Genomic DNA, 12,326 nt, shown 5'->3' with positions numbered 1-12,326 from the left:
CACAGGCGTTTACTGTCAAGGTATAATAGGGCTCATTATGATGAGCTGGAGACCCTATTGGAACATCTCCCTGATAGGTATAAAACCAGAGCTAATGACCTAATTCAAGAAGGTAAAATCATCACAAACCTCTTCATTCGGTGTGCTCTAGATGTTGCAGACACAGCCTCTAGGGCAATAAATACTAGTGTGCTCTTACGTAGACATGCATGGCTGCAAATCCCCGGATTTAAACCAGAGGTGCAAAACACTATTTTAAATCAGCCTTTCGATGAACAGCATCTGTTTGGACCCAGTGTCGATACATCTTTAGAAAAGATGACGTAAGACACTGATACCGCAAAGTCAATGGGAGCCTTGCAAACCCAAACTGCTAGAGGGTCCATTCGTCGCTCCTCTTAGAGGCGCGGCCAAGAATTTCCACACTGACAACGCCTCCTCTTCTTTCAAAACTCCCACACAGTCCTCACCCGGCAGAGGATATTACAGAGGAGGCTATAGAGGCAATAATACCAAAGGTGGAGGCACCAACACTCGTACTGCCTCCACGTCCAAACAGTGACTTCCCTCCCCTCCCCTCCCCCCAGACCATTCCACTCTGGTCGGGGGGAGACTATCACAGTTCCTACCTGTCTGGAACTCCATCACAACAGACTGGTGGGAAAAACAAATAATTCATTCAGGTTATTGTCTGGAGCTCACTTCAACTCCTCCACCCAGACAGCGTCCCATGTCACAAGAACATCTGACACTACTGAAACAGGAGGTCAATGCTCTCCTACAAAAGCTTGCAATAGAACCAGTTCCACTGCATCACCAAAATACAGGGGTTTACTCTATTTCCTCATACCAAAGAAGGACGGTTCTCTCAGGCCCATACTAGACCTCAGACCGCTAAACCTCTACATTCAATCAGACCATTTCCATATAGTCACTCTGCAACAAGTCCTTCCTTTAACACAAGGCGATTTCCTTACCACTTTAGATATCAAGGACGGCTACTTCCACATTCCCATTCACCAAGCTCACAAGAAGTATCTTCGGTTCGTGGTGGATGGTCAGCATTACCAGTTCAAAGTCCTCCCATTCGGAGTCACCACAGCCCCCCGAGTTTTTACAAGATGCCTCGCGGAAGTAGCGGCGCATTTAAGGAGGCAAAACATTCATGTGTTCCCCTATCTGGACGACTGACTAATAAAAGCCAAGTCATACCACCAGTGCATACAGCGCACTTACCAAACTATTCAGCTCTTACACAAACTCTGGTTCACCATAAACAAGACAGTCACATCTTCAGCCGTCCTGTTGTTAACAGTACCTAGGAGCCACAATAGACACCTCCAAAGCACTTGCAACCCCCAATCCAGTCAGGATAAACAGCATGCAAGCTCTTATACAAAGATTCCAACCACAACACTGATTACCAGCTCGAGTGTTCATGCAACTCATAGGAGTGATGGCCTATTGCATCTTCGTAGTACCACATGCAGGACTCCAGAAGCGCCCTTATAGGAATGCTTGGCACGCCAATGGAACCAGGCCCAGGGTCAGCTAACAGATCTGGTAGTGGTAGACAGTCGAACACATCACTCTCTGCAGTGGTGGAACACCAAAAACCTTTCCAAAGGTTTACCGTTCCTGGACCCGCTTCCACAAGTAGTGCTAACCACAGACTCCTCGCTCACCGGCTGGGGAGCCCCTTTATCAGACCATACAGTACAAGGCAGGTGGACACCTCAACAAAAGCTACTCCACATCAACCATCTGGAGTTACTAGCCATATTCCTAGCTCTGAAATCCTTCCAAAGTCACGTCTCAGGCAAGGCTGTCTTAGTCCAGACAGACAACATGACAGCCATGTACTATCTACAAAACAAGCATTTGCAATGCAATAGGTCTCGCATTTCTGTGAGTTTGAGCTATTGGCATTGTAAATGACAATAGCTTAAATTCTTGCAAACGCGAGACCTATTGGATTGCAAATGTGTTGTTTACAAGCACCCCATGTTGCACTTTCACGTTAATAGATGCCGCGCCCCTTTCTTTAGACGAGAAGTGTTTAAAGAAAGGGGCGCGGACGCCATTTAACGTGGAAGCGTGGTATAGGGCGCTTTTACAAAAAAAAACATTTGTTTGTCAACTTGACAGACAAATGCATTTTTTAAAAGTTGACAAACAAATGCATTTTTTTGTAAAAGGCCCCATGCTGTGGTTTCACTTTAATGGCGGCCCTGCCCCTCTTTAGACGAGGCTCGACTAAAGAAAGGAACTCAGCCTCTATTAACGTGAAGGCGTGGCATGGAACGCTTGTAAACAACAAAAAAGTGGATAAATAGTTTTTTTTTTTAAATGCGGCCGCCACTATGGCCCTACCTGAATACTGCATGCCTCACAGAGCAGTGCTTGCACTGCCCAGACTGACTGCAGAATTTAAAAACCCTGACAGTTCAAACTCAGTCCCATAAATGGACCCTTGCTGAAAAACAACCTGAAGTGGATGGAAAGTAGCCCAAGTAGTACAGATGAAGCTCAAATATACCACATTTCTCAGTTTCCACACATTGCTTGCTGCACAGGAAAAAGTGTGAGACTACAGCTTCCACACCAGCAGTATGAAAACCCGGGTGCCTCACTCCTCATTTGACAGACAGACAAGCTCGCCACTCTTCGCGAAGCTTTGTTAGGCGTTCAAACGCCGCCTCCTTCTTTTGTCTCACCTGTATCCCGGCGACGGGCACGCACACTAGAGCTCAGAGTCATGGACGAGCCTGTCTCCAAGGAAATGATCAACGGTTGTTGTATGTGTACGGAGGCTGATACCAGGCTCAGGGCACTGGAGCTCAAAGTCCGGCGGTGAGGCCCTCGCTGAGTGACCGCAGCTCACGCCTCTGAGTCCCAGACAGAACTAGCACGGGTCCGAGTCTGGAGGGCAAGAAAGAACTCTGGTAAGCACTTGCTGGGCTTCAGAGAGTCTTGGTTATTCACAGCTCCTTTGTATTTCAATTTTTATAGAAAACCACTGTTGTCTCCATGCTTTGTAAATTAAAGGTACACACCTTTTATTATAACGCAGTCGTTCAACTTTTCTATCTTTCCACTTTATCGCACTCTGCCTTGTGTAGAGCCATTCCTGAAAGGGATAAGTTGTACGAAAATGTTTAACATGTATTTTTTACTTAAAATTGCACAGGCTGGCTTCATTACATTGCTCTGATTGTTAATAGTACCACTTAACCTGGTTATGCTTATTTAGGTGAGGTGAGAGCATGTATAACAAGAAGCACACAAGACGTCAGCAGTTCTTTCATTTAGTTGCTTCCCTGTGAAATGGATCCAAAAAAGAAGCCTGCGAGTGGTATGCGCACCACAGCGAGACATGTGGTTTCACTTATCGCGCCCGTGTCTGGGCACGGTAATTGAAACCACATGACGGCTGGTGCGCTTAATAGACACCAATAGGCCATGGGCAGAGCAATGCGCCCGCCTTTGGCCAATTACGTGCTGTCTTTCATAAAAAGATGCACGCAAAGGCCAATAGCGTGGGCCAAAAGGAAAAGCACATGCACGAGCGTGCGCGATTCCTAGCTCGATTTTGAAACCCCCTACAAGAGGTCCCTCGCTGCGCGAGCAGTTCTGCGCACTGCAACACTAGGCGCGAGACCTAAACGGGGGGGGGACGCACTCCTTACAGCTCTCACAGCTAGCGCACAGTATATTGAGATGGGCCATTCCTCAAAACATTTTTCTCCTAGCAGAACATCTACCAGGAGTTCACATTCAAGTTGCGGATCTGTTGAGTCGTCAGACACAAATCCACGAGTGGGAACTGCATCCACAAATTCTTCTTTTTCTTTCAAAGGTGGGGACATCCAGACACAGACCTGTTCGCCACACACTTGAACTCAAAATGCCCAAGCTTTGCCGCCAGGTACCCACACCCATTGTCCAAAGGCAATACGATATCAGTCAATCCGTATATAAACTTTATTCGGATAAAAGTACATATCCATAAAAGTGCAAAAACATAATCAATTACGACATCCATTAGAATTAAAATTCAGCCTCCAGTAATACAGTGCACAGTCTCAGAATGAGACAATCAATAAAAGCTCATAACAGTTAAGATTTAAAAACATAAAATAAAATGCTATAGTTCAACAGGGACGCATAGAATTACGGGTGCGCACCGCCGCCTTCAAAAAAGAACCAACCCGAAAGGTTAGTTCATCATCATTAAGAGCAATGACCATCCCATAAGCTGCCTTATAATCAATCACAGGTAAAGCTTTAAAATAAGGGATCAAAAACCTTTTGGTGAGAATTAGATAATAAGAACAAAAGAATAAAAAGTGCAGCATTGATTGATTGTGTTGATTATTGCAAGGACAGGGTAGAAGGTCAAGGTGAGTAATAAAACCCACAGAGAATGATAACATATATTTCATGGTATCAGTCCTCAGCCGAAAGAGTAAGCCCCTTTCCCAGTGGCCAATTGGTTTTAACAAATAGCTAGAAACCGCGGGAGTGACGTTCTCAATATGCATGTATCTGGCCACTGATGTTTTTTTGCGTTCTGTAACCAATCTGGCACTTTTATACGAAGCATAGAGAGTCCTTTGAAGGGATTTACTACTGATAGTGCCAAGGTCTGAGGGGTTTGAAAATACACATTCTAGGTTCACACTTACTAGACTTTTGTGAACCGCAGCCAACCATGGTATATCCATCCCCCTGTCACATTTCAAACAATCTGAGATTATCTCTCTAGTTAATTGAGCCGCAAGATTTTTCCAAATTCTCAACCAGAATAGGGTTGGGCGAGCCTTAACGTAGTCTTCAATGTATGGAAGGTTGAGTTCACAATGACTAGCGTATTTGGATGATGAGATGGGTGCACCCAGGATTTTGCGGCAGAATCTATTTTCTTCACCCTGGATGTTAACACAGTTGGTGTGCCCCCAGACTTCAGCACCATAAGTTGCAACTGGTATGCATTGGAGTCTGCAAATCTTGACAGTTGGGGACACCACCTCTACATTCCTCGGCTTGGGAAGCCCAAGTATAGTGTTAATAGAATTTGTAAACTTCCTCCTACAGTTGGCCACATGGTCAGTCCACAGCCCATTAGATGCAAATACCAAACCAAGATATGGGAAAGTGCTAGTGCTCAATAAACTTTTGGAATTTAAAACTATTGATAATTTAAAATACTACTTAGACTCACACGCCATTAAAAAAAGATTTTTTTAATTGGTGCATAGCTCTAGGGCTGCCATAAACAATACAAAGCCATGGACCAATATGCGGTGAGCTTTTGGGGTGCGCCCCATCAGCACCGCTTCATCGGCATATAACAATGCAGGAATTTTAATGCCGTTAATAAGTGGGACATCCTGAGTTAATGTTGCCAAAGACTTATTTAAATCATTAATGTATACAATAAATAGGAGGGGGGCCAGGACACAAGCCTGCCTGACCCCCCCCCCCCCCCCTACCGACATCAATGGCTTTGGAGACCTCACCATCCTTGCTGATGCGCACCCGGGCGTGTAGATCTTTGTGCAAATAAGCTCAAAAAGAAACGAGGGACTCCTCCAATCCATGTTTTAAAAGGGTTGTCCACAGCCAAGATCTGTTAACAAAGTCAAAGGCAGACGTGAGGTCCATGAATGCTAGATATACAGGTGTTTTCTTAGCTATGTTATATTTGCTGATGATCAAGTTGAGGTTAAGGCATTGTTCCACAGTACCGATGTTACTCCTGAACCCCAGCTGACATGGATGTAAAATCTGACATTCTTCGGCCCATGACCTAATCTTGTTATACAGTACCCTCCCTAAGATTTTCAAAGTATTATCGATCAGGGAGATCGGCCTGTAGCAACTCTGGTTTGAGCGGTCCCCCTTCTTAAAAATCGGCACTATAATACTGGAGGACCGAGTGTGAGGTATAGGGGAATTGATTAAATTGTTAAAAACATTTAACAGTAGGGGCGCCCACAAATCTGGATAACTTTTAATAAGGTCAATAAGCAGGCCGTCCGGTCTGGGGGCTGTACATCCCAGGCTCTGTTTGATGGCCTCCTCTACCTCCGATAAATCAATCGGGATCCTAGTAATTGGAGTGTTCTCCTTATTAGCAGAGGGAGGATCCGGGGCAGCATAGATCTTACTAAAGTGGGCCTCCCAAGACTCACTGGAGATATTACAACTAATTGACGACATAGAATTTCCCAGAGACCTCATACCTTTAACAGCCTGCCAAAAGTCCTTTCCATTTTTTAAAGTGTTTGCCCGAACGAGGTTATCCCAATGTTCTTTTATAATCTCCTTTCTAATTGCGGTAACTCTCTTGTAACTCAGCCTAAGTGATTTAACCAGAGAACTGTCTCTAGGTTTATTAACAAGTGCTCTTTGAAGGGCTCTATTAGCTGAGGAACAGTCGGCATTAAACCAACCTGGGTCTAAGTTAGTTTTCTTATTGGGCTTAGACGACAAGGATTTGATGCCGGTACAGAGCTCTGAGAAAGCACCGACTACCTCCAGGTTACATTCTCTAAGTGTCAGACAGGTGTTAATCAAATCAGGGTAAGATCTTACCATCCTTTCAAATACCACTTTATTATCTATAACACGCCAAACCAGTTTAAGGTTGTCAGTAGTAGGTGTCAAATCACTGGCTCCCTGCACATTGTCATAAATTGTTCTGGGTGTGAAACTCTGGGTCAAATTAATCGGGTTGTGGTCCCCCTGAAGTGTGGGAATTACCTCTGCTTTTAACACTCGGTTTTCTAAACAGGCGGTGATAAAGATATAATCGATGGTAGAGGCTGAACCCCTGCCTTTATAGGTGGGTTCTATGTAACAATCCCTAGAGGGCACAGCTGCAAGCTCCATAACATCTAGTAAGTTATTGGAGCCTAAAAGATCCAATAACTGGTCTCCTCTGTGACATAACGGGCTCGTATCAGTAGGATGAATAGCTTAGTAAATACCCTTTGTGATTTTTACATTGAAATCACCACCTAAACAGATCCCCTTGACTTTGGTGCCACAATTAACTGTTTGTAAATTAGAAACAAATTTAAACAACTCAAAGTTCATATAAATGTGGACAGTTTTAAAATCATCATTATAAAAATTAATCAAATAGAGTGAGATCCCCCGTGTGTAGATAGTAACCTGGAATTTATCGTGATTAGTATTCAGAACTCTAGTGCGGCCCCCTGCCCTGATGTTAACCCACGTAGAGAGGCCTCCAGCTGGCCAGCCTTAATCAGGGATAGGGGATACGATATTGAAATATTCAAACCCCTCCAGGAACAACTCCCGGATTGCACAGGTCTCTTGGAACATTACAATATCTTGGCTATGGATTAACTTCAGCCAGTCTGGTAAATTTAATTTAGATGCAAGGCCCGCGACATTTCAACTCAATATTCGATATGGATGAGTTGGTCAGGCATATTTGCATACGCTTTTCTGCCTCTCCCACTCATTCTATTAGTGGTATGCAAAATGCAACAGCACTCCCTGTCAACTCTGTGGTACCCCATCAAAAACTACGCCTCTCTCCACACCTCTTAACACAGAACCGTGGGAGAGATCATGCATCCAGACCCCATGCAGCTGAACTTAGCCATTTGGCTCCTGAGGGCCTATAATTTGGCTCCTAAAACTCCCGCCTGATTGCATGAACGTCATCGAAGAAGCTAGACGTCCCATACGAGAGCCTGTTATGCAGCCAAATGGAAGAGATTTGTTATCTACTGCAACAATAACAATATCAATCCACTAGATGTTTCCATCCAGCATATTATATGCTATTTACTACATCTTCACAAATGTCATTTAGCATATACATCCATCAGGTTGCATCTAGCTGCTATAGCTGCTTACCTTCAAAACAGACAACATCTGTCGCTTTTCAGAGTCCCTGCCATCAAAGCCTTCATGGAAGGCCTCAAAAGAATAATTCCTCCCAGGGTACCACCCTCACCAGTGTGGAATTTAAACATTGTTCTCACTAGACTTATGGGTCCTCCGTTCGTACCCCTACACAAATGTGAGCTACAGTTTCTTACATGGAAAGTTGCTTTTCTAGTGGCTATCACATCACTCAGAAGAGTAAGTGAGCTCCAGGCACTAACAATTGAGGAGCCATTCTTACAAATACAGCAAAATAGAGTAGTTCTAAGAACTAATCCAAAATTCCTACCAAAGGTCAATTCACCTTTCCACCTCAATCGACCTGTTGAGTTGCCAGTATCCTTCTCCCAACCTACAACTGTGGCTGAAAGAGCTCTTCATACACTAGACGTTAAAAGCTCTTTTTAGGTCTCGCCTGACCCAGCGCTTGCGCTGGTCTGGCGAGACTTTAAGGAAGGGCTTCAAAAAATGCTACAGCCGGCTACAGCTTGCAGTGCATGTGTGCGGACGTGCACTTGAGCTGAAGCGCCATATGACATTCCTCATGCTCATTAACTCATTGCTCGCCATGCGCTTGATCGCGATCACTTTCGCGTCACGCGACGGCCGCACGCGCACCACTCTCTTTATACTCTCTTTTTTTTTTTGCTTGTTTGCCACGCACCGGTGCTAATGTAGCTCGTCTGTTTCTGAGAAGTACCCGTGCTGGCACTCTAACCACAGAGAAGTTGCGCAGGGGAAAAGTTTCTTTAAAAGTAAGCCGCATTCGTCAGGACCGCGGACTCACCCATACCTCCCCTCACCCATAGCCCCAATTCACACCTCTATAGCTACTCACCATGGCTATTTACCGTAAGATTTGAAGAGTGGGTCGCATTCATTTAAATGGGTCTAGGGTGCTATCGGGTTACCAGGAGGGGGCTTTTTGTTGTTGTTGCATGTTTGCCACGCACCAGTGCTAATGTATCTCCTCTGTTTCTGAGAAGGACACCAGAAAGTGGCCACCACCATCCGATGACAGCAGTGGAGATCCACAAATATGGCCCTCATGAGTGTCTGGTTAGGTAAAAAGGGCGTTGTACCCCAGTCATTTTAGCAGGGCTAGGAGGAGTAAGGAATGCATGGTTCGCAATTGGTGGAAGAGTATATTGTTTGCTCAGTGCACAGATGTGGCACCAATGGAGTCACGTGAGTGAGCCAGCTCTGGTGTTTAGATGGCTAACCGAATTTCTCGCCATCTTAAAAGGGAGAATCACTTTATTCCGTGCAATCAGGAACTTCCCAACTGCTAATGGAACGGAAGTAAAGATAAAAAAATTAAATATATACACGTAAATTACATCAAATCTAACACTGGCAAAAATTGCAATAATATGGAGCTGAGGCTTCAATTTCTTGGGAGATTAATGCCCGTGCGAGAGTGAGTGGATAAATAAATGTGTTGTGTATTAGTGCTGTAAATGGCATACCGGTATGGTTTTTGGATAATCGTAACAATTAGTGAGGGGCCTCGGTGGGCCAGTTTTCTTGCTGTAAGGCATCATAGTAAACATACTCTTTAGCCAAACACACTGTGTAGAAAAAATTAAATTTAAAAAAAAACGCTCTAGCCTGTTTTCTCAGTTTCAAAGTCTGCAGCTCTAGATGATTCACCACATGCTCCCTCTGCATCAACTGGAATTTTTTTTAATCCCCATCGCCTTGAAGCTGCCTGCACCTGCTTCATTTTACACCCTGTCCCTGTTCCACCTTCCCTCGTATGTCTTTTCTCCCTTGCTCCCACTTGTGCCTTTTATAGCACCTATCCTGCTTTTTCAGACACACCCTAGCGCTCTACTTTCGATTTTAATACCATAGTATGGAATTGAAAATTATGTATGCTGTGCCAGCTGTTGAGTGCCAAAAGGTAGTTAGCAGTGGTCCTTTTTATACTAGATTAAATTGCGAAGAAGGCATATATATATGGGACCAAGGGCAAATATGTTAGGGTGCTTTGTCACAAAATAACTTAAAAAGTCATTTGTGTTATGCTTTTGGCACCTTCAGAACATGTCAGTGGGAAGTAAATCCATTTTGACAGTGCCTGTACTGAAGCGAAGTACAGCAAATGATATGGAGGCTTTTTAATGCTTCGTCAGGGATATAATCATCAAGATATATGTGTAGAGTAAGAGAAAAATACTTCGCTTTAGTATGCAACTTGCGAATGTTCTGAATTTGTACTGCAGGAGCAGAAACCATTGTTGCAAACCTACAACTTAGTCTGTGTCTTTTTGTTCCTCTTTGTCCCTTCAGCTTTTTTAAAGCTATTGAATTTCCTAAATGCTGGTGGAAGTGGGTGCACTATTTCTGTGCCCCACCCCCTGCATTTATAACATTCCAGAAGTTATCTAATATCTCAGGTGTTAATTTATTTATCACTGGCTGCCTTGGTAGCTGCAATATAATTTGCTAGTAGGCATGCCAAAAAACTCGAATGTTCAAGATCTCACCAAGAAATACAGCCGGGCGGGAAACAAGTGTGCATCCGTTATTTCTGTTAGGCTATTCAAATTACAAATGTTTATAGAGATGTGTTGCTGCTTAACCCGTTCAGCGCGGCGCGGATTTCCGCGCCACGCTGAAGGTTCCGTGCGCGGGCGGGGCCATGACGGAACGGTTCCGTCATGCGCACAGCGCAACAGACGTGCATGACGGAACCGTTCCGTCATGAGCGTCGAAGGGGTTAAAAGAGAAACCAACAATATAGTATCTCTTTTCATTCATAGGCCTGGTCAGGTATTGAAACCTACATAACATACAGGGCCGAATACTTAAAACTGTTTGAACACCTAACTAAGCCAGACTTACCCCCCGATAAACGGCTTGATTTGGAAGCACAAATCCACCTTTGCAATTCAGAAAACCTGGCTTCACACTTGTACATGGATATATTCACTTAATATTCCTGGGGAGTGGGAATTCCTAGGCAGGAATTCTCTAGAGGTTTGCGCATTCTCACAAGCGCAAACGTGTGTTGGTTATCACAATGCATATTCTGACGCCTTTGAAACTTAGAAATGTTTAGCGATTTTATTGCAGTTATGGGAAGTAATTCAGTATCAAGGGTGCAAAAGATATACTCCCCTCAGAATTGGGCAAGGATGTAGCGAAAGGGCTTTCTGTCATCTATTTACTCTAATGTGGTTTTCCGGTAGGTCACACAGTCTTGGTGTAAGGGTCTTTAGCTGTATGTCATGTCTTAGAGTATGATTCAGTCAGAATACCAGTACATTGAGAGCATCAGTGAATAGTAGACAGACTGAAGAACTGCACAGCTCTTGGTGGGATGCTGTATCTCTATTTTGAACATGGAACTGATTTACTTTTAAGAAATAAATCACCTTAAACCTACTTCTTTGCTTGGACGAGATCGCCTTACTCCAGGTAGAACAAGCATTGGCATATCCAATAGGTCTCGCCTTTGGGACCTTATAAGTGTTTAGCCATGCAACAGTTGATGTTGTTGCACTCAGGATATTGTGCTGCATAACTAAATACTTAGAAGGTCCCAAAAGTGAGACCTATTGGCTATGCCAATGCTTGTTTACTATATTGATTGGAGAAAGTCCTTCCGTGAAACAAAACAGCTTTTTGTGTCTTTCTCTCCACCACACAAAGGCAATCCCATTTCAAAAACAGGTATTGCAAGGTGGATTGTAAAATGCATACAAATTTGCTACCACAAAGCAAAACGTACTTTATCCATTCCCCCTAGGGTTCATTCCACGCGTAAAATAGGGGCATCCATGGCATTTTTAGGAAACATTCCATTAGATGATTAGCAGCTACATGGTCTACACCACACACATTCACAAAACATTATTGTGTAGATGTGCAAGCAAAACAGCAAGCTAGTGTGGGCCAGGTTGTACTCAAAACACTATTTCAGACAACTGCAACAGATACTGGTGGTGGCCGCTAAGGGAGAGAACTGCTAAACTATCTATGCACAGTGTGTCATCTGCAGCTCATATGCCACGAACGGAAAATGCTACTTACCAGTATGCATCTGTTCTTGGCATGTAGAGTTGCAGAGTCACACACGCCCACCCACCTCCCCGGCTACCTTTAGCTGTTCCAGTATTATCTTACTTAGATACACCTTACATGGACATATTTTTCTGTTCTCACATAACTCCATTTCCCTTCGTGGCGCCTAACAATCTGAAGATGGAGTCGATGCCCATGCGCACTATGTTCCATAGGAGGAGTCGCCTATCTCGTGACTACAAAGACTTCTTCCAGGACTTCAAGAAAGTGTAATCATCCGGGCCCACCACCAGATGGCGACCTATGCACAGTGACTCTGCAGCTCTACATGCCAAGAACAGATGCATACTGGTAAGTAGCATTTT

General features: G+C 44.2%; 1 protein-coding gene across 4 annotated transcripts in view; it reads left to right on the top strand.

Moving 5' to 3' along the window:
* WAPL (WAPL cohesin release factor) overlaps nt 1-12,326 on the top strand; it is a 1,161,107-nt gene that overhangs the window by 623,888 nt on the left and 524,893 nt on the right. The window lies entirely within an intron of this gene.

The sequence above is a fragment of the Triturus cristatus genome, chromosome 1_2, assembly GCF_964204655.1.
Source record: "Triturus cristatus chromosome 1_2, aTriCri1.1, whole genome shotgun sequence".
Lineage (NCBI taxonomy): Eukaryota > Metazoa > Chordata > Amphibia > Caudata > Salamandridae > Triturus > Triturus cristatus.
The sequence above is the reverse complement of the archived record's forward strand: the minus strand, read 5'-3'. Positions and strand labels throughout refer to the sequence as shown.